Genomic DNA, 20592 nt, shown 5'->3' on the forward strand with positions numbered 1-20592 from the left:
GACAAACTTCTCATACTCTCCGTAGACGCATTTTCTTCGTAGAGAAGGAAATGGTTACATCACGCTCCCTATGTCTGTGCCAATTGCCTGAGGTGAGCTATGTCCTTTCTGTATCTGGAGCAGGCTTTTTCTTTTATGTAGTTCTCAAAAGACTGGGGTGTCCAGTTACTGTATCTTATTAAACAATTAAAATTTCTAGCAGATTCAGTAGCTCAAAATACCACATTCCTTTCTAACAACAACAAAAAGGGTACTCTCATTCCATGAGAAACATCTGTAGAAAATAGACCTGTTCGTGGTGGCAATTGAGTTTTGAATTTTTATTTTCCTTTATTTTCTTCTTATTTATTTTTGCATCATACATTCCTACAGTTTACATCTTACCAGTGCTTCCCTATTATTTCACTTTCCTTAAGTACTTGTTTTAGCCTGAATCTAATCAAGCTCTAGAGCTAATTATCAATGTGTAAGAAATATGGGGGAGGGAGGATTAAGTTAAAGGATACCACAAATTTGGGGTGGTAAAAAAGTGATCCACTTTTTGAAACTGGTCAAGAATTTTAAAAAGGGTGGGAGATACAGCTGAAACCAATATGTCAACTATACTTCAATAAAATTTTTTTTAAATAAAAAAGTGGCTATATCATTTTACCAAAGAAAAGATAGGAGGGGGACTATTCTGGATTAAAATAAATTTATTAGACCTAACAGTCCTATGAAATGAGTGGGCCTAGTTTGGATTCCAATGAGAAGAAATAAACTATAGACCATATTTTTGAGACAATTGGGGAAAATTTGAATATGATCTAGGTATTAAATGATGCCAGGAATTATCATTAGTTTTTCTAGAGGTTAATGATATTGAAGTTCTGTAAAAAATATCTATGTTGATCTGTATTGAACTGTGTAGGAGTAAACTGATGTGTTACATGCCAGTTGCTACCAAATGTTTTAATAATAATGATAGTAATAAGGATATGATGCAAACATGGCAAAATCTTGAATTGTTAAACCCGAGCGATGGTTATCTGGGGGTTCATTGTACTGTTTACTTTCGTGAATGTTTGAAATTTAGCCATAATTTTTAAAAATTTAAACTTCTTGCACTGCTAGTAATATTTAAGGTCACATTTTTGTTTAGAAAAAGTATGTACACATTTCAATTTTCTTTATTAAAGCAGAAGATGAACATTGTCAACTCATTCTTTTATATGCATGGTGTGGGGAGTGGAGAGGAGAAAGCAAACATATCTGACTGTTGGATTCTTGTTTGAATGAAGAATATGAGAATTATATGCCATTTATATTAACACAGGAGGTCTGTAATTCACAAAATAGGAAACAATAAGGAGCCACACTTTTCTGCTAAATAACTGTCCTAAAATAATAAGCTTACTTTTACATTTTCTATTAAGTGGAATCTGGTTGGTATGATGATTCCTTTAATGAAAAACTACATGGAACTTCCATCCTCTGGCATAAGAATAGAATAGAATAAAAGTGTATGGCTTAATAGCAGTTTATAGTAAAAGTTAGTGTTTTTCAATGAGAATTAATGGGACTGCCAAAAAACCTCATGGGATCCCAGGTTGCCATATAGAAATACACTTCTAGAATGAGCAAAGCAATGTTTCTATTCTGTTCTAAATTGATTAGACCATACTTGGGGTATTGTAGTACATTTTGGGAAGTACCCCTTAAACAAGGTCAGAGAAAAGCAATACTAATGGTGAGGGGGCCCAAAGCCAGATTATGGGAGGGATGGGTCAAAGGAACTAGAAAGATTAGCTTGGAGAAAAGAAGTCTCAGTGGAATTTAAACAACACACCATAGATATTTGAAGTACAGAATGCTGACGGAATAGAAAAAAATAGAACAAATTAGTGGAAATTATAGGAAGACTGATTTTGGATTAGTATGAATGTTGAGAAAGGCTATCTGCCATGGGCCTTAAGTACTCCAGCAAGGCCCTGTTTGCTCTTTTTTTTCCAGGACATTTATCAGGGTTGTGTTTGCAGCAAGCAATCTTGAGGGATAGGTTAAGATACCATTTTGGAGAAAAGGCAGACTTGCTTACCACTTATTATAAAAGTGAATTCCCCAAGCTCAGTGTTCTTAACCTAGGACAAAAACCTACTGTGTGCATACAATACACCTGAGCCCCTCCTTGGTGCCCCCATGGGACTTGGAGGGAAGGGAACTAACTTAGATAAGATGTTTATCCTACTTGTTAACTATGAATAATGAAATCTTTTGTCTCTAACTCAGTCATCTCACATCTTCTGCCAATACTGGTGATAGACTAATTTATTAGCCCATAAGTAGGATTAGATTGATAAATCCCAGATCCAACAAAGGAGAAGCACATTAGTTCGTGGGTTCCCTACTGAGAGGTGTTCAAAAGTGAATGGATAAACCTCTATTTAGGATACTGCATAAACATAGCGAAAACCAAAGCCCCAGACTAGTTTTCCTTAGACATTCAATGTCATGCCAATTGCATAAATTTTATTTTTCTTTTTAGGAAAGACAGTATATAAATTTAGACTTGTCTGTAGAATACCAGAAGATTCTTACTGAGTTACTCCAAGAGAATATTGCTATGCCCCTCCAAGTTGAACCACTAGGAAATCCCTATATAAACATGGCCTCAATACGTATTTAAATGACCCAACTTCACCCATTGTCTCTGTGTATCCCTAATCTCATATTTTTTATTTGCCTTCAGATGAAGGGAGACTCAAAATTATTATGCCAAAGATGTAATTCATCTCTGATTTCACGTCAAAGCTTTTAGCACCCTGGGGAGTTAAGACTGGAATCTCGAATCTCTGCCTTGACAGCCCTCTTTCTGCCATATGACGAGTTAAGTATCTCTGACTTGTCCTATTGGAAATTCATGAACATAAGTTTTATTAGCGTTAATGAAACTTTAGTATCTAATGTGGTGTAAGCACACTCAATATTTTTCTTTCATTGCTGAAAGCCTTTCATAATATTTACCAGAATACTTTGGAAAATGTGTATTAAAATCTAGTCTGGCTTTCTGAATGAGTGGTGTGATTCAGGTTTGGATCACATATGATATCACTGAACGTAAAGTTTTAACACTAGCATCATGGTGATAACCTCTCACAGTCTTCCTTTGTCTTTTCCTTTGCATATGATTTGTGCATCATGTACATTCATCCACTGGGTGGCAATGTGTACTCAAGAATGTTTACTGTTTCTAGTTCCCTCAGTCTAACTGAAATTAAGGCATCAAATTTTTATTTGGAAAATTGTCATTGTATCAAATCTTAAGAAACAATATTGCCTGAATTCAAGCTCCTACCTACAGAGATTTTAATAATGTTGATACTTCCTACCATTTACTCTTAACCACATTCTTCTCCCAATATGTTCACAGGCCACACATTTGCAAAATAGATGATCTCTCGTGCTCTTCTCAATCCATGCCATTTTATAATTATTCCTTAAACACACACATGCCCCTTCTATATTCCCCTAAACTATTTTCTGACCCCAACACTCTTAGTTCCCCGCCTCTCATTTCTGTGGCTCTTGCCTGACAGTGAATTTTTCCCCTTTTCCATTTTGTTTCTTAAATACCACATCTCCTTCACAGTGAAATCAAGAGACACATCATTAAGCTCCTATATAACATAGTATACATGCTCTCTGGTTCTGTACTACATCCTAGATAAGGAGAGCAGATTCAGGAGATTCATTTAGTCTTGGGAAGTCCTGTAGTTCCCTTTCACTTGACTTAATTGTCCAAAATGCAGAATAATACTAATTAACTAGCTCTGTGTAAGATTTATCTTCAAGTTAAGAGGGGGAAAAACTTTCAAATTAAATTGTATATTAAGTGTGATTACAACATGAGAAAACCCACAAAACTTTATATATTTTTTAAAAATTGAAAATAAAATAGTAGTAATAGTAGTTGCATTAGATGGTGAGATTATGAAAACTTTTGTTTCCCTTTTCTGCTTTTCTGTATTTTTCTATATTTTCTATTTTTTCTATGTATTTTAATGAACTATACTTTTTTCAAAAGAAAAAATTATATCTAACTGTGCCTAAACCATATTTTATCTTTCTCTTTCCTGGATTGAAAACCTCCTTTTTCTTTCACATATCCTTGGCTGTCTAATTTTCCAAAAGGTACTTAATAATATTTTGATGTTTCCTTGAATCTCCACATGGTGCTGAGTGTGATGGGAGGTTTGGCTCGTGCTTTCTTTTTTTAAAAACAATCTTTATTTTAGCATAGTTTTAGCATTGTAAAATTGTAAAAACCCCACTTTTCCCTATTACTAACATCTTACATTAGTTTGGTACATTTGTTGCAATTAATGAACCAATATTGATACAATATTGTTAACTAAAGTTCATACCTTATTCAGATTTCCTTAGTTTTCGAGTCCTTTGTTCTGTTCCAGGATCCTATCCAGGACACCACATTACATTTAGCCATCATATCTCCTTAAGCTCCTCTTGGGTGTGACAGTTTCTCAAGCTTTCCTTATTTTTTCATGACCTCAGCAGCTTTGAGGAATACTCGTTAGGTATTTTGTAGAATGCCCCTCAACTGGGATTTCTCTGATGTGTTTCTATTGAATAGACTTGAATTATGGATATTGGGGAAGAAGACTGCAGAGGTGAAGTCATGTCAAGGGTAAGTACTAATCAGCATGACTTAGCACCATTGATCACCTTGCTGAGGTAGTGTTTGTCAGGTTTCTCCATGATAAAGTCACTCTTTCATTCCTCCTTTCCATGCTTTATACTCTTTGGTGGTGTGTACACAGCTATACTTAGTAGGGAATTATGTTCCACCTCTGTGAAGGGAGAGTATCTACATAAATAATTGGAAAATTTTCTGCACAGATTTATCTACTCTCCTCCCTTTATTATTTATTCAATAATTTATTTATATCCAAAGGAAACAAAAACACTAATTTGAAAACATACATGCACCCCAGTGTCCATAGCAGCACTATTCACAATAGCCAAGATATGGAAGCAACCCAAATGTCCATCCATGAATGGATAAAGGAGATGTGGTACATATATACAATGGAATACTTTATCCATGAATGGATAAAGGAGATGTGGTGCATATATACGATGGAATACTACTCAGCCATAAAAAGAATGAAATAATGTCATTAGCAGCAATATAGGTGGATTTAGATTATCATACTAAGTGAAGTAAGACAAAGACAAATATCATACGATATCAGTCATATGTGGAATCTAAAAAATAAAGTGAACGAATGAATATAACAAAAGAGACAGACTCACAGATAAAGAGAACAAACTAGTGGTTACTGGTGGGGAGAGGGAAGGGGGGAGGGGCAAGATAGGGGTAGGGGATTAAGAGGTACAAACTACTATGTGTAAAATAAATAAGCTACAGGATATATTGTACAACAGGGAATATAGTCAATATTTTATAATAACTTTAAATGGAGTATCATCTGTAAAAATTTTGAATCACTACGGTGTACCCTTGAAACTAAAATACTGTAAATCAACTAAATATTTCAATTAAAAACAATACAAAACAAAATTCAGTCATCCCCAATGAATCTTTCTGTACTTTTAGTACTGATATGTAGCTTCTCTTCTGGCCCTACTTAGAGATTCTACATACACCAACACTGAGACCCAGAGGTCTGGTGACTTTCTTAGGTCACCCCACAGTTAATAATACGGAACTGGATGCCTACTCACTTGACCTTCGACCTTCAGGTCAGAGCTCTTTTCACCAGAGCTTTGCCTCATTTAATAATTGATTTATACATTTAGCTCATTCATTTGTTCAACAAAAAATGCCTGAGTAACTGCTTCAAACCTGACACTGTGCTAGAATTTGCAGGTACCTACAAATTTGGAGAGTTTATACCACTTTAAATAGAATCTGAAATTGGGTATACTGCCACCAGGTGGCGTAAACCCTCAGACTGGCAAGGATATTTGTAAGTAATTTGTAGGTAACCATTCAGTTTTTCCTCTTAGACATTTTTTCAAATTCAGGTGGTGAGAACTTGTCTGAATGTGTAATCCAGGTTTATCATGTTCTGCGAAGGTGCAGCCGAACTTCCAGCCTCCCAGGCAGAAATCTTTGAGTTATTTTTGTTTCATTTCATGTTTTACTTATTGAGTCACTGCTTGTTCAAACTGGCTTCTTCATTTACCTATAACCCCTTCATAAATATCTCCAATTTAGAAGTGTCAGGGTAAAAACACCCTGGTCTGGTCTCAGCCTCCTGCAATTTCACTGCTGCTTCTGAGCTCCTGATGTTCTCTTTCCCTGAAATTCCTCCTTTAAACTCTTTCATCACTGACGCACCCATGTTCAGCAAACACTGGAGTAGTCATTATGGTGACTGGTAATATATGAAGTCCCAAACTACATACTCTCTCCACATACTGCTGTGTTCCTCCCTACTCTTCTGAGGGTAGAGGATATCTAGTTGGTAAAATGGGTGTATGAACAAATACATTGAAAGCATTTACCAGGCACAGTGGTGACAAAAGTATCAGCCTTGTAGAGATGGTCAAGAAAGAAATTGGCCCCTGGGTTAGGACTGAAGTTAACTCAAGCAGTGTAAATGGATACAGAGTTAAAGATGGTTTTACATAGTGAGATGAAGTGGCATGGTATTTCAAAGTCTGACAATTTTAGCATAGGTAGAAGGTACGATGTATGTAGGCAAATGCTTAAAGTTGGTATGAAAAAGAAAGGCAGGGATCAGATTATGAGGCCCTTTGAATGACACGCAAAAAAAGTTAGGACTTTATGCTTTAGACATTAAGAGTCATTTTAATATTTAGAAAGGGGGATGACACAAACATTTGCATTTTAGAAAGATCATCTGCAGCTGTATGTGGCATGGATTGGAGAGAGGTGAGACCAGATATAAGGTAACCAGTTAGGAAATGACCATAGAGCCTGGGTGGAGAAACTAAGGCCCGAACCAAGGAAGAAGCTGTCTGAAGGAGACGCAGGGATGAATCGGAGAGATTCAACAGAATTTGATGAGGAATCAAATATGAGAGTAAGAAGAGTGCTGGGTAACCACTGGTATCCTGATTTAGGTCACTGGGTGAGTGGTGATGTCATTAAGCAGGATAGAGGATACAGGAGGCTGAGCAGTTTTTAGGTGGTGGTGGTAATGAATGTCTCGAGTCTACTTCAGGACATATTATCTGATTATTTGCACTAATCAACTTCATACATTATTAACACCCAGGTTAGAAGGAAAAGTCTCCGTAAAGAAACATCTCCTACTACCACACATCAATCTAATCAATACGCAGTCAAAAATATTTTAGGAGTTAAGTGAATGGGTCTTGTGGAACACATATTCCAAACTTTCCAAGACAGGTTCACTTCCTACAGTATTATTCTTTTTAATAAACACAAGTCATTAAATATATAAATTTAAGATGATTTAATTTTTTATTTCTTGTAAGACTTTTCTCATAAGGAAGTTCATACATTATTAAAAGGTTTAAGGTATGAGTCCTGCTAGTTAGGAATCTGCAGACTAATCCAGACGAAGCACTCAACACCCAGTGAAGAGCCGCTTAGTGGTAAACTGTGTTGGTGTAAGGGCTCGTGGTGCATGCAGAAAGTGGCTGTCATTTTGGACAGAGAGGGCTGTGCTGAGAAGAGGCTGGAACTGCAGCAAAGCTCTGAAGAATGAACAGTATCTGAAAGTCAGACATTGAGTGAGGAGAGCAGCCTTAGGAAAGGAATCAAATTGGAAATAACCTCAACGTGTCCAAGGGAGATGGAGGACCATGGCCTATCTTGATTAGTCTTTCGACTCAGCCACAGAGAGAGGCTGCTAGGTGGTGTGACTCATATTTCTGCCTTCCTATATCCAGCTCCTCTTCACTTTGTGATCATTTTTCTAAGGTATAATGAAAATTTCTAGTTGTGTGGTTTCCAAGGTTTTTTTTTTCATTCCCTTCCTGACTTTTTCCCATTTCCATCTCATTCTGAATTTTAGCTTTTCTTTTTAAAATTTTTTTAATTTTTATTTATTATTTTTTAACATCTTTACTGGAGTATAATTGCTTTACAATGGTGTGCTAGTTTCTGCTGTATAACAAAGTGAATCAACTATACATATACATATATCCCCATATCTCCTCCCTCTTGTGTCTCCCTCCCACCTTTGTCATCCCACCCCTCTAGGTGGTCACAAAGCACCGAGCTGATCTCCCTGTGCTGTGTGGCTGCTTCCCACTAGCTATTTTACATTTGGCAGTGTATATATGTCCATGCCACTCTCTCACTTCATCCCAGCTTTTCTGACCTTAGTCCTAAAAGCTTTTGCTAAGTTTTAGGATTCCCTAGTCACCTTACTTTCTATTTTGGGTAAGATTCCCATTTTCCTGTGAGGTATACATGCAGTCTTTTGAGATATTGAGATATTCTTCTAGCATATTTTCAAGAACTGTGGATAGATAAACGCATGGTACTGAAAAATCCATAATGTAAGGTGGATATATAATCGTGCCTCCTGCATAGTAGCCATCTGATAAATCTTTATAAATGAATGAATTTTATGTAATAACCTATTAAAAAAAGAATACATCTTTTCTATTACACATTTTTCACAAGGACTTTTTACCACCAGAGCAAGAAGTACAGTAGAGGCTCCAGGGATAAGTGGCGAGGTCACATTTCTTCTGAGATAATTCCTTTGGCTTCTCCTTTAAGTCAAGTCAAGCTCTGACTCCTGATGCTCTGAGGTGAGGTGAGGGTCAGGGACCTTGTGTGTCAACCCCCTTCTCTCCAGGGGGCCTTAGCTCAGGGATCTGTAAGAAGTGTATCAAAACATTAGTCCAAGTGTCTGACTCCACTTCAGCTATTTGTGTTTGAAATTTTGTATTTGAAAACAGTTTGCTCTTTAAAGTTGGTGAACATTCCTTTTATAATTTGTTTACACTGTTTGTTGGACAAGCTACTAATATTACTGATAGAGCAAAATTAAAATTAAACTAGCCTCACTCTGATGGTTGATTATAAATCCCAAATTAGCAAAGTCCAATTAATGAGGTTTTATTATCTACGTATATATGTGTATTATACAGCGTTACATGTATATGAATTAAGAATGATAGCAATTTAGAAATAGAGGGACACAGAGAAATGAATTCTATTTAAAGCCTACATTTTTGCAGATGAAGAGATTTGCAACTGGTAAATTGTTCTTCTTTTACCCAAGAGACTAGTTCTATATTTAAACACAATCCAGAAATAGCCTCCTTTACAGACATAACTTGCTATGACTCCACGGCTCCACTGAGCACATACATATTATGTAATGCTCTTACTTCTATTAGCTGTGTCTTATCATCTCCCATAAGTCTCCAGCCACTTTGAAGATAGAGATTTTATTTGTCTTTGCACAATCCCCACAATACCTGTCCCAGCCCATCCCCATGCCTTATACTGGATTGAGCATCAGTCAAACCAGTAGGCAGCCATGATCCTGCACTGATATCAAGGAATCAACCATTAAGGTGATAGATCTCTCGTGAGCTTTGCAAATTTTCTTCTGCTCCAGTACATCTGACAATTTCCCCAGATAACCTTGTTTGCTATTTGGAGTCCTGTGGTCTCTACTCTTCTCCTGATAGTAGGAAGCTGTGCCCTTATGCTAAGGCTCTCCCATCCCATTGTTTCCCTACTCTAATACCAACAACTGCAGTGGGCTGCACTGGGTTTGCCATTCTCTGGTTTGGATGCAATTCAGAATTGCCGCCACTCCCCAGCCCCCCTTTTGTGGTGCCCCTTGGCTCAACCTCCTCCATCCCGGCATACTGGGTGGTAAGTAATGCAGGCAGCATGTGTAATCCCACCCTGAGATCTAAAGCTGTTGCTTGCCTGGTACTGTTACATAAAATAAATGGATATTGAATAATTCAAAAGAGTGAATTTGGATTCACTCAACAAATATTTATTGAGTACCTAATATATACCATACCAGACTTTTTCCTGGGTGCTGGAGATGCAGCAGGTAACAAGATCAAATTTCTGCCCTCATGAAGGGCATTCTAGTCAAGAGGGATACAATAAACAAATAAATTAATAGATCTATAATATAAAGTCACTGCTAAAGAGTAAGTGCTGTGAAAAAACAAGAAGCAGGGAAAGGGAATAGGAAATGACATCACTAATCAACATCACTAATCATCAGGGAAATACGAATCAAAACCTCAATGAGCTATCACCTCACACTGTCAAAATGGCTATTATCAAAAAGACAAGAAATAACAGGTGTTGGCGAGGATGTGGAAAAAAGGGAACCCCTGTGTATTGTTGGTGAGATTGTAAATTGGTGCAGGCACTATGGAAAACAGTGTGGAGGTTTCTCAAAAAATTAAAAATAAAAAAAAAAAGAGGCATTGCTGCTGAATGGGAAGTCATTATTATTGTGACAAATGTTTCTGAGAGGTCATAGTTCATTTATTGAGTGTCTTTCATTTGCTGGGTATTTGTTGGGCATTTAAGATTTAGAGAGGGATAAGACACAGTCCCTGCCCTCAAGAAGCTCCAGGACAGAACTGTGAACCAATCAAAATGTCATGGAACGAATGCAACAGAAGCATTTACCATCCTCCAAGCTTGCTTTGTTGTGCCCATACATTAGAAACCAAGACTCAGGATTAAATGATTTGTTCAGTATGATACCACAGACAAAACTGAAATCCAACACGGGGATAGGGAGTTAAAACCTAAACCCTTCCTGTCATTCTATACAACCTTTCTCAGAAAGTGAATGCAGAGGTGATCCAGTCCAATACCTCACTGGAGGCTGGAATCCTTGTAACCTTAAGTAGCAAAAAGCTAGCATCTTGGTGAATTGGGCCCCACGATAATGGATGTAAAATGGATTACATATGCTTTGTCCTGCTTTATAATTCTACTCTTTTTACCCATTGACTTAGATTGCCCATCAAAATAACATTTATAATATTAAATAGTGAGTTAGATTTGCATACGTATCCTGGGCTAGTAGGAATCTGAGATGTCCGCTGGATGATACTTTGGTCAGTTTTTAAAATATCTGAGTCACAGTCCATAGCCTTTTAGTGGATTGAATTTTTGTTGATATAAACTATTTTGATGATAAAGGCAAAACCGAATGGATCATCAGGTCGTCCATTCCTGAGAAGTTAAAAGGATTGTGGACAGTAATATGGTATCCCGAGGGCTGGAGTGTATGTATAATTACAACTTTCAGCTCTGTTAGCCACTATGAAGCTATTACTATAATCTTCTATATCAGCATTTACTAAGTGTGTCATAACAGTTCCAATATGAAATGGCTCTTCATATTTGTTCAGAAAAAATATCTGTGAGCTAATTTTTGCAGAACATTTACCATAACTCTGTTAAGAAAAATTATAGGTACCCTACTAATTGTTCCCATGTTAAGAAAGAGAAACTAAACTAGAGCAGGAAATAAAAAATATGCGCTTCACTTGGGTACAGTAATAAGTCATTCGAAGAGTCCAAGATAGGACAGGATTCTAGTGGCTACTAGTGTGGATTAATAGAGTTTTAGATTTTGAAACAAAACTTTTGGGGAATGTGAAGGGCACAAAAACAAACCCACCCACTAAGGCTTAATTTTCTGTAGCCTAACAGAGAGAAATTTAATGAGTACATTTAATGCTCAGGCAAGAACTGGGATAATTATGAAAACTAGAAAGGATTAGAAAGCTTGGTGAATCAGAACAATGTTTCTGTGCCATCATTTTACACTGGAGGATGTTTGCGTTTTGTTCATTTCTTGTAGTGAGTTTCACATTGGCTACTTGAGGTCTGGTATTTGGGTTTACTTCAGTTCCAGTTAGCATCATACTGAACGCCAATGTTTTGTTACTTCAGTGTTCCCTCCTTTCACGATTCCCAAGTTTGTCAGCACTAGAGGAAGACCTTCCATGGAAGCTTAGTATTGAAAGTCTGTCTCAGTATTGAGAGTTTCTTACACCAACAGAGACCCTGCAGCAAAGCTGCAGATGTTGCTTTCCCACCTTGATGGTGGAGCATCGGAGCTGAGTTGGGCCTATTCTTCAGGTAGCCTTCACTGCTGAATCTGCTAGAAAACACTTTCAATAGACCTCTGGTGGAATCTGGAAAATAATGACAAGAAAAAAAAGCCCCTCAACTGCAGGTCTAGATACTCAGAAAATGTTTTATTTACAGTGGGCAAATATCCTTAGAGAGTTTTAGGAGCTATTCCCACATGTGTGTTTGATATAGAAACAGGATCTCAGTTATTTCTATCTCTGGAGGGGATATTTGTTTATACAACAGAAGGGTGAGGTTTTAGAATGTTTTGTCTATGAACCTATGTGAGCAGGCCCCTAGTATAAGGAATTAGGTCTATTAGGATCTATCCATTATTACTATCTAGCTATTAGGGTCTATTAGGAATTGATACATTTTCTTTTTATTATTTTTCTTTTTTGTCTTATTTTTAAAAAGACAAGTGGATGGAAAAATGTATTGGCCCTCTTCCTTTGGATCAGAAGGTAAACATTCTCGCATTATGGAATAAATTATTTGGAAAAGGGTAAATTGAAGAGTTAGAACAATTTGAGATGGGAACACACAGCCTATTTCTCTGCCAATAATGGACATTACCTCATGACTATGTTTGAAATTTTCCTCAGCCTGCTTGTAAGGGCTGGAATTGATCAATTCAAGCATTTCCTTGACACCAACTTGATTTTTCTCCATCTGAATTTCACACAATTTTCTTCTAGCTAGAAGGTAATTTGTTTGGCTCATTATAAAAAATGTTGAACTGGCAAAAGTTTCCAAGACTATGTCTATTTTTTTCTTTCTTTTGGTAAAACCAAACTGCTTCAATAGTCAATTGCCTAGTTAAATGATTAAATTCTTAACTATTCCCATGGCTTGCAGGATTATGGTTGTAAAAAACATTAAGTCCTACAGAAAACTTATGTAACTTGTACTAACATCTTTTGGAAATGAGATCCTTTCTTCTTTAAAAATTCTGCCATTTTTCTCTTCCATAGAGATTGAATTACTTGTTTACCCTTTTTGTTTAAAGGCAGACTATTAGATTTCTCTCAATTATTACATCCTTTATTATAAGTATGACTCAGCTGAACATTATTGTGACCTGTTTTTTAAAAATATCTTTCCTCCCTTTATTTTGGGGAATTGAATTGGTGTGCTAGTGCTTTTCTTTCCCGTGAAGGAGACTTATTGTTCTTGTGGTGAAGGCTTCTAGTTTACTTGGACATCTTTAGATATAATTTGATTATTTTATAGTGGTTGGACTTTTCTTTCCTTTGGACCAACACCTATTCTGTACCTTTCCCTTTTTGTACTTTTTTCTACTCATTATTCAGATGGTCTTTCTCTTCTAGTATCATATTATTTTAATGATTGTAGCTTTCTAATGTATATTTTTAAACATCTTTATTGGAGTATAATTGCTTTACAATGTTGTGTTAGTTTCTGCTGTATGACAAAGTGAATCAGCTGCATTTACACATATGTTCCCATATCCCCTCCCTCTTGTGCCTCCCTCCAAACCTCCCTATGCCACCCCTCTAGGTGGTCACAAAGCACCGACCTGATCTCCCTGTGCTATGCGGCTACTCCCCACTAGCTACCTATTTTACGTTTGGTAGTGTATATATGTCCATGCCACTCTCACACTTTGTCACAGCTTACCCTTCCCCCTCCCCATATCCTCAAGTCCATTCTCTAGTAGGTCTGTGTCTTTATTCCCATCTTGCCCCAGGTTCTTCATGACCTTCTTTTCTTTTTTTTTCTTAGATTCCATATATATGCATTAGCATACGGTATTTGTTTTTCCCTTTCTGACTTGCTTCACTCTGTATGACAGACTCTAGGTCCATCCACCTCACTACAAATAGTTCAGTTTCATTTCTTTATATGGCTGAGTAGTAATCCATTGTATAAACGTGCCACATCTTCTTTATCCATTCATCTGTCGATGGACACTTAGGTTGCTTCCATGTCCTGGCTATTGTAAATAGTGCTGCAATGAACATTGTGGTACATGTCTCTTTTTGAATTATGGTTTTCTCAGGGTATATGCCCAGTAGTGAGATTGCTGGGTCATATGGTAGTTCTATTTTTAGTTTTTTAAGGAACCTCCATAATGTTCTCCGTAGTGGCTGTATAAATTTACATTCCCACCAACAGTTCCCTTTTCTCCACACCCTCTCCAGCACTGATTGTAGATTTTTTGATGATGGCCATTCTGACCATCAGGGAGAGGTGATAACTCATTGTAGTTTTGATTTGCATTTCTCTAATGATTACTGATGTTGAGCATCCTTTCATGTGTTTCTTGGCAATCTGTATATCTTCTTTGGAGAAATGTCTATTTAGGTCTTCTTCCCATTTTTGGATTGGATTGTTTGTTTTTTTGATATTGAACTGCATGAGCTGCTTCTATATTTTGGAGATTAATTCTTTGTCAGTTGCTTCATTTACGAATATTTTCTCCCATTCTGAGGGTTGTCTTTTCGTCTTGTTTATGGTTTCCTTTGCTGTGCAAAAGCTTTGAAGTTTCATTAGGTCCCATTTGTTTATTTTTGTTTTTATTTCCATTTCTCCAGGAGGTGGGTCAAAAAGGATCTTGCTGTGATTTATGTCATAGAGTGTTCTGCCTATGTTTTCCTCTAAGAGATTTATAGTGTCTGGCCTTATATTTAGGTCTTTAATCCATTTTGAGTTTATTTTTGTGTATGGTGTTAGGGACTATTATAATTTCATTCTTTTACATGTAGCTGTCCAGTTTTCACAGCACCACTTATTGAAGAGGCTGGCTTTTCTCTATTGTATATTCTTGCCTCCTTTATCAAAAATAAGGTGACCATATGTGCGTGGGTTTATCTCTGGGCTTTCTATCCTGTTCCATTGATCTATATTTCTGTTTTTGTGCCAGTACCATACTGTCTTGATTACTGTAGCTTTGTAGTATAGTCTGAAGTCAGAGAGCCTGATTCCTCCAGCTCCATTTTTCTTTCTCAAGGTTACTTAGGCTATTCGGGGTCTTTTGTGTTTCCACACAAATTGTGAAATATTTTGTTCTAGTTCTGTGAAAAATGCCATTGGTAGTTTGATAGGGATTGCATTGAATCTGTAGAATGTTTTGGGTAGTATAGTCATTTTCACAATATTGATTCTTCCAATCCAAGAACATAGTATATTTCTCCATCTGTTTGTATTATCTTTAATTTCTTTCATCAGTGTCTTATGGTTTTCTGCATACAGGTCTTTTGTCTCCTTAGGTAGGTTTATTCCTAGGTATTTTATTCTTTTTGTTGCAGTGGTAAATGGGAGTGTTTCCTTAATTTCTCTTTCAGATTATTCATCATTAGTGTATAGTAATGCAAGAGATTTCTGTGTATTAATTTTGTATCCTGCTACTTTACCAAATTCATTCTAGTAGTTTTCTGGTAATATCTTTAGGATTCTCTATGTATAGTATCATGCCATCTGCAAACAGTGACAGCTTTACTTCTTTGCTGATTTTGATTCCTTTTATTTCTTTTTCTTCTCTGATTGCTGTGGCTAAAACTTCCAAAACTATGTTGAATAATAGTGGTGAGAGTGGGCAACCTTGTCTTGTTCCTGATCTTAGACAAAATGGTTTCAGTTTTTCACCATTGAGAATGTTGTTGGCTGTAGGTTTGTCATATATGGCATTTATTATGTTGAGGTAAGTTTCCTCTATGCCCACTTTCTGGAGAGTTTTTATCATAAAATAGGTGTTGAACTTTGTCGCAAGTTTTTTCTGCATCTATTGAGATGATCATATGGTTTTTATCCATTAATTTGTTATACATCAATTTGTGGTGTATCACATTGATTGATCTTCATATATTGAAGAATCCTTGCATTCCTGGGATAAACCCCACGTGATCATGGTGTATGATCCTTTTAATGTGCTGTTGGATTCTGTTTGCTAGTATTTTGTTGAGGAATTTTGCATCTATGCTAATCAGTGATATTGGCCTGGAGTTTTCTTTTTTTGTGACATCTTTGTCTGGTTTTGGTATCAGGGTGATGGTGGCCTTGTAGAATGAGTTTTGGAGTATTCCTCCCTCTGCTATATTTTGAAAGAGTTTGAGAAGGATAGGTGTTAGCTCTTCTCTAAATGTTTGATAGAATTCGCCTGTGAAGCCATCTAGTCCTGGACTTTTCTTTGTTGGAAAATTTTTTAATCACAGTTTCAATTTCATTACTTGTGATTGGTCTGTTTATATTTTCCATTTCTTCCTGGTTCAGTCTCGGAAGTTGTGCTTTTCTAAGAATTTGTCCATTTCTTCCAGGTTGTCCATTTTATTGGCATAGAGTTGCTTGTAATAATCTCTCATGATCCTTTTTTTTCTGCAGTGTCAGAGGTTACTTCTGCTTTTTCATTTCTAATTCTGTTGATTTGAGTCTTCTCCCTTTTTTTCTTGATGAGTCTGGCTAATAGTTTATCAATTTTGTTTATCTTCTTTGAGAACCAGCTTTTAGTTTTATTGATCTTTGCTATTGTTTCCTTCATTTCTTTTTCATTTATATCTGATCTGATCTTTATGATTTCTTTCCTTCTGCTGACTTTGGGTTTCTTTTTCTCTAATTGCTCTTGGTTAGGCTCTTTATTTGAGATGTTTCTTGTTTTTTGAGGTAGGATTTGTATTGCTATAACTTCCCTCTTAGAACTGCTTTTGCTGAGTCCCGTAGGCTTTGGGTTGTTGTGTTTTTGTTGTTATTAGTTTCTGGGTATTTTTTGAATTCCTCTTTCATTTCTTCAGTGATCTCTTGGCTATTTAGTAGGGTATTGTTCAGCCTCCATGTGTTTGTATTTTTTACAGTTCTTTTCCTGTAATTGATATCTAGTCTCATAGCGTTGTGGTCAGAAAATATACTTGATATGATTTCAATTTTCTTAAATTTACCATGGCTTGTTTTGTGGCCCAAGATATGATCTATCCTGGAGAATGTTCCATGAGCACTTTGGGAAGAAATATCATTCTGTTGTTTTTGGATAGAATGTCCTATAAGTATCAATTAAGTCCATCTTCTTTAATGTGTCATTTAAAGCTTGTGTTTCCTTATTTATTTTCATTTTGGATGATCTGTCCATTGGTGAAAGTGGGGTGTTAAAGTCCCCTACTATTGTTATGTTACTGTCGATTTCCCCTTTTATGGCTGTTAGCATTTGCCTTATGTATTGAGGTGCTTCTATGTTGGGTGCATAAATATTTACAATTGTTATATCTTCGTCTTGGATTGATCCCTTTATCATTAGGTATTGTCCTTCTTTGTCTCTTTTAATAGTCTTTATTTTACAGTCTATTTTGTCTGATATGAGAATTGCTACTCCAGCTTTCTTTTGACTTCCCTTTGCATGGAATATCTTTTTCCATCCCTTCACCTTCAGTCTGTATGTATCCCTAGGTCTGAAGTGGGTCTCTTGTAGACAGCATATATACGGGTCTTGTTTTAGTATCCATTCAGCCAGTCTATGTCTTTTGGCTGGAGCATTTAATCCATTTACACTTAAGATAATTATCGATATGTATGTTCCTATTACCATTTTCTTAATTGTTTTGGGTTTGTTTTTGTAGGTCTTTTCGTTCTCTTGTGTTTCCTGCCTAGAGAAGTTCCTTTAGTATTTGTTGTATAGCTGCTTTGATGGTGCTGAATTCTCTTAACTTTTGCTTGTCTGTAAAGGTTTTAATTTCTCCATCAAATCTGAATGAGATCCTTGCTGGGTAGAGTAATCTTGGTTGTAGTTTTTTCTCTTTCATCACTTTAAATATGTCCAGCCACTCCCCTGTGGCTTGCAGGGTTTCTGCCGAAAGATCAGCTGTTAACCTTATGGGCATTCCCTTGTATGTTATTTGTCGCTATTCCCTTGCTGCTTTTAATATTTTTTTCTTTGTATTTAATATTTGACAGTTTGATTAATATGTGTCTTGGTGTGTTTCTCCTTGGATTTATCCTATATGGGACTCCATGCACTTCTTGGACTTGATTGCCTATTTTCTTTCCCATGTTTGAGAAGTTTTCAACTATAATCTCTTCAAATATTTTCTCAGTCCCCTTCTTTTTCTCTTCTTCTTCTGGGACCCCTATAATTTGAATGTTGGTCCATTTAAAGTTGTTCCAGAGGTCTCTGAGAGTGTCTTTAATTCTTTTCATTCTTTTTTCATATTCTGCTCTGCAGTAGATATTTCCACTATTTTATCTTCAGGGTCACTTATCCATTCTTCTGCCTCAGTTATTCTTCTATTGATTCCTTCCAGATAATTTTTAATTTCATTTATTGTGTTGTTCATCATTGTTTGTTTGTTCTTTAGTTCTTCTAGGTCCTTGTTACACGTTTCTTGTATATTCTCCATTCTATTTCCAAGATTTTGGGTCACCTTAACTATCATTATCCTGAATTCTTTTTCAAGTAGACTGCCTATATCCTGTTCATTTATTTGGTCTGGTGGGTTTTAACCTTGCTCCTTCATCTGCTGTGTGTTTTTCTGTCTTCTCATTTTGCTTAACTTACTGTGTTTGGGGTCTCCTTTTCACAGGCTGCGCGTTCATAGTTCCTGTTGTTTTTGGTGCCTGCCCCAAGTGGGTGAGGTTGGTTCAGTGGGTTGTGTAGGCTTCCTGGTGGAGGGGACTGGTGTCTCTGTTCTGGTGGATGAAGCTGGATCTTGTCTTTCTGGTGGGCAGGGCCATGTCCGGTGGTGTGTCTGTGAACTTAGTATGATTTTAGGCAGCCTGTCTGCTAATGGGTGGGATTCGTTCCTGTCTTGCTAGTTGACTGTCATGGGGCACCCAGCACTGGATCTTGCTGGCTGTTGGGTGGATCTGGGTCTTAGTGTTGAGATGGAGATCTCTGGGAGAGCTCGTACCAATTGATATTACATGGGGCTGGGATGTCTCTCGTGGTCCAATGTCCTGATCTCGGCTCTCCCACCTCAGAGCCTCAGGCCTGACACCAGGCCAGAGCACCAGGACCCTGTCAACCACACAGTTCAGAAGGAAAGGGAGAAAACAGAAAGAAAAATTTATTAAATTAAAATTTAAAAAGAGAGCAACTAAACCAATAAACAAATCCACCAATGATAACAGGCGCTAAAACTATACTAAGAACTATACTAAGATTAAATATAAAAATCTGAAACAAATCAGTCATTGACAGCCGACCCCAAGTCTACAGTTGCTCCCACAGTCCACCACCTCAATTTTGGGACGATTCGTTGTCTATTTGTGTATTTCACAGATGAAGGTTACATCAAGTTTATTGTGGGGATTTAATCTGCTGCTCCTGAGGCTGTTGGGAGAGATTTCCCATTGTCTTCTTTGTTCGCACAGCTCCTGGGGCTCAGCTTTGGTTTTGGCCCAACCTCTGCATGTAGGTTGCCCTCAGGCATCTGTTTCCACCCAGACAGGATGGGGTTAAAGCAGCAGCTGATTAGGGGGCTCTGGTTCACTCATGCTGTGGGGAGGGAGGGGTACAGTAGTTATAATCAGAATGCAGGGTGAGCCTCCAGTGGCAGAGGCCGGCATGACGTTGCAACAGCCTGAGACGCACTGTGTGTTCTCCCGGGGAAGTTGTCCCTGGATCACGGGACCCTGGCAGTGGCGGGCTGCACAGGCTCCCCGGGGTGGGGGCTGTGGATAGTGACCTGTGCTTGCACACAGGATTCTTGGTGGCAGCAGCAGCAGCAGCATTAGCATTTCATGCCCGTCTCTGGTGTCTGAGCTGATAGCCGTGGCTTGCGCCCTTCTCTGGCGCTCATTTAGGTGGTGCTCTGCCTCTTCTGGGCAGACAGGGAAGGAATCCCCTCTCCTCACACACCCCGAAACAATGGTCTGTTGCCTCTTCCGCAGGTCCAGAATTTTCCCCGGACTCCCTCCCAGCTAGCTATGGCGCACTAGCCCCCTTCAGGCTGTGTTCACACAGCCAACCCCAGTCCTCTCCCTGGGGTCTGACCTCCGAAGCCCAAGCCTCAGCTCCCAGCCCCCACTTGCCCCGGCGGGTGAGCAAACAAGCCTCTTGGGCTGTTGAGTGCTGGTCGGCACTGATCCTCTGTGCGGAAATCTCTCCACTTTGCCCTCTGCACCCCTATTGCTGTGCTATCCTCCATGGCTCTGAATGGTCCCTCCCGCCCAACCCCCATCTCTGTCCATGAATGGTCTTCCTAGTGTGTGGGAACTTTTCCTCCTTCACAGCTCCCTCCCAGAGGTGCAGGTCCTGTCCCTATTCTTTTGTCTCTGTTTTTTCTTTTTTCTCTTGCCCTACCCAGGTATGTGGGGATTTTCTTGCCTTTTGGGAAGTCTGAGGTCTGCTAGTGTTCATTAGGAGTTGTTCCACATGTAGATTTATTTTTGATGTATTTGCGGGGATTAAGGTGATCTCCATGTCTTACTCCTCTGCCATCTTAAAGGTCCTCTCTGTAATATATTTTGAAATTAGGACGCCTCCAGCTTTATTCTTCTTTCTCAAGATCTCAAGATCAAAGTAGCTTTGGGCTATT

At 37.8% G+C, this 20592-nt stretch overlaps 1 protein-coding gene across 7 annotated transcripts in view; it reads left to right on the top strand.

The window, feature by feature from the left end:
• LACC1 (laccase domain multifunctional purine nucleosidase 1) overlaps positions 1-20592 on the top strand; it is a 63669-nt gene that overhangs the window by 13601 nt on the left and 29476 nt on the right. For 3 of the 7 annotated variants that reach the window (XR_003434725.1, XR_003434728.1, XR_003434729.1), the window contains exons 7-9: positions 2729-2865; positions 4631-4684; positions 5653-5763. The gene's annotated coding sequence lies outside the window, so the exon portion shown is untranslated. Of the gene's footprint in view, positions 1-2728; positions 2866-4630; positions 4685-5652; positions 5764-6881; positions 7276-8666; positions 8782-20592 lie in introns of those variants that run through there. The other 4 variants (XR_003434727.1, XR_003434731.1, XR_003434726.1 and 1 more) reach the window with 3 other exon arrangements.

Source organism: Aethalodelphis obliquidens, unplaced genomic scaffold (assembly GCF_003676395.1).
Source record: "Aethalodelphis obliquidens isolate GAN/ISIS:26980383/991018 unplaced genomic scaffold, ASM367639v1 scaffold16, whole genome shotgun sequence".
Classification (NCBI taxonomy): domain Eukaryota; kingdom Metazoa; phylum Chordata; class Mammalia; order Artiodactyla; family Delphinidae; genus Aethalodelphis; species Aethalodelphis obliquidens.